The 2,800-nt window shown below is 31.0% G+C and overlaps 1 protein-coding gene across 5 annotated transcripts in view; it reads right to left on the bottom strand.

Moving 5' to 3' along the window:
* LOC122633164 (MICAL-like protein 1) overlaps positions 1–2,800 on the bottom strand; it is a 59,501-nt gene that overhangs the window by 8,647 nt on the left and 48,054 nt on the right. For 2 of the 5 annotated variants that reach the window (XM_043820758.1, XM_043820757.1), the window contains exon 3: positions 292–345. The exons of the other annotated variants lie outside the window; for them this stretch is intronic. The gene's annotated coding sequence lies outside the window, so the exon portion shown is untranslated. The remainder of the gene's footprint in view (positions 1–291; positions 346–2,800) is intronic. 5 annotated transcript variants of the gene reach the window in all.

Raw genomic sequence — 2,800 nt, 5'->3', positions numbered from 1 at the left:
AAAAAAAAAAAAAAAAAAAAAAAAAAGAAAGAAAAGAAATAAAAATCGAAATATTAAAAGAAAGAGAGAAAAAAAAATATGATAAGAGCATGCAAGATTTCCCCAAAAAGAAAAGGAAAACAAACAAACAAAAAAAAAAGAAATATAACCAGAAAGAAGAAAACCAGAAGAAAAAGAAAAGAAAAGAGAAGAGAAGAAAAGAAAAGAAAAGAAAAGAGAAAAGAAAAAAAGGAAGAAAGAAAGGAAAAGAAAGATACAAGCAACAAAACAATAAACGACAAAGCGAATTACCTTCTAGCAGAATATTTCAGGTTTATATTGCCCCATTAAGTCCAAGCTTTCCTCCTGGGGAACAAAAATAAACGGTGAGAGAGGAGTTAACACGTGTTTCCAATAAGAGGACGAGAGCGACGAATGGCCGGTCGCGTTTAGTTCGTACGTTTTAAATAATAGACTGACTTTTCGTCGGTATTAAACAACGAAAACAAGTAAGAATGATAATAATGGTAATAATGTCAACAACAACGACGACGACGACGACGACGACGAAGACGAAGACGAAGACGAAGACGAAGACGAAGACGAAGACGAAGACGAAGACGAAGACGACGACGATGACGACGACGACGACGACGACGATGACGACGATGACGATGAGAACAACATAACGTGGACATTGAGAGTCACGCTTGTGAGGAAACGATGAGTCACTTTTACAATGGCCAACAATAAAAATTATATAAATCCTTCGAGACGACACAATGTCTGTCCCATTTTCCATAACCACGATAAGATAAAGAAACGAGCGTTGTACAGTTGAAAGGGTAAATATGAAAATTTCGACGAGGTTTCCACTTAAACGATAATAAATTATATCTTTGACCCTCTTTAATCTCTTCCGATTTTCTTTCTTTTTATTTTTTTTTATTTTTTTATTTATTTACTTTTTTTTTTTTTATGTAACTTTGAAATCACACGTTCATAAATCTGTATTATTTTAATCTTATTTTCAATTTTTCTTTCCTTTTTTTTTTATTTTTGCTACGGCATATCGTTGACATCTCATTGTTGTTATATCATTCGTTTATAATTAATGAGCTCTGTGTAGTAATGGTGACTTGTCATATATTTTGTATATTCGTATTTTGCAAGAACAATGCTGTTGAATAATTATTAAGATCCGTGTAATAATTCTCTCTTTTTCTCTCTCTCTTGTTTTTCTTTTTTTATGTAATCATTTTTTTCTACTTGTCACGTCATATAACTTTTTAGCTACATGAAGATAATTTACGTCGAGTATTTTTGAAAATATTTGCGTTTCTTTTCTATACGTTTTACACATGAGACATGAAAAAAAAAAAAAAAAGATAGGAGACAAAATTTTTGTAGATCATTCCATTGTTAAATTTTATATAAAAGAAAAGATTACTTGTTACACACGAATTAAAAATAATATAATTAAATGTGATAATACTAATATTCCATATATATATATATATATATATATATATATATATATATTCACACACAATATCTATATTCCCAATTATGACTTCAAAGTTACACAACTCATATATATATATATATATTTTTTTTTTCCTTTAAATAAATAAATAATAAAATATAAAAATTATAAAGATCAATATTTCCTATTAAAAGTCATACATCTATTAATTTAACGTTACGTTAATTTCATTTTTAAATATTAAAAGGAAATTGGATTTACGGAGAGTCAATGCATAACAATGAATATATGCCCCTTCAAACATAGAACGATTAATTTTCTCGCAAATTATGCGGAATGTTAACGGTTCCGGTGAAACGCATTATAGGAACGTATTGTTTCTCTTTGAGAAAGAGACTAAGCTAGACGATAGAATGAATCGACAAAAGTATATACAATATTCGTTTCGATAGAAACTCGTTGGCACATTTTCGAAAGTCGTTATTTCATTATAGTTTTACGATGACCGACGAGTAGCTTAATGGCCTTTCATCGCGTTACCACTCGTTTTTGATTGCCCATTTATGATGGAAGAGAAAAAAAAATAAAAAAGAGAAAGAGAAAAAGAAAAAGAGAGAAAGAAAGAAAGAGAGAGAGAGAGAGAGAGAGAGAGAGAAAATTATGCAGAAGTGCATCTCGATGATGGCATTTCGTTGTTGCAATGGTTACAAGAAGAATGACGAGTCGATGTCAAGGTAAACTGCATACGAAGCGAACGTATGTATGTTCCTCACAATACATAGTTATTTTATTTTTTTCCCTTCGAAGAACTTTTACGGGTTACTAGAGAAAGAAAAAGACAGATAGATAGATAAAGAGAAAGAGAGAGAGAGAGAGAAAGACGGATGCATCGTATCGGGGTGCGCCCGTGCACGACCTATATATCGAGAAGATTCTCGAGAGCAGATACTCTCTTCGAATGTTGGAACGCAGTTGATTGCGAAACGGAGATATACAAGAAGGTGAGAAAGATAAGAATCGTCTGCCTTTCTAAAGGCACACGATTGATCGATCGATCAAGAGAAATGATACGATCGAGAAGAAAATATGAAAGAAAAATGAAAAGAAGAGGAAATGAATACGAAGAGGTGTATATGGGTGAAAGAAATAAGAAGAGAAAATAAAAAGAAAGAAAGAAAGAAAGAAAATGAAATGGAGAAAAAAACAAGGACAAAAGATGATGATAATAAAAAAAAAAAAAAGGAGGAAAGAAAGAAAAAACAAGGAAGAAAAAGGAAAGGAAAATTGTATAAAAAGAAGGAGGAAAGAAAATGAGCAAAAAGAAGAAAAAAAAAA

Source organism: Vespula pensylvanica, chromosome 11 (assembly GCF_014466175.1).
Source record: "Vespula pensylvanica isolate Volc-1 chromosome 11, ASM1446617v1, whole genome shotgun sequence".
Taxonomy (NCBI): Eukaryota; Metazoa; Arthropoda; class Insecta; order Hymenoptera; family Vespidae; genus Vespula; species Vespula pensylvanica.
Note: the sequence above shows the minus strand (reverse complement) of the source record. Positions and strands in the feature narration are given on the sequence as shown.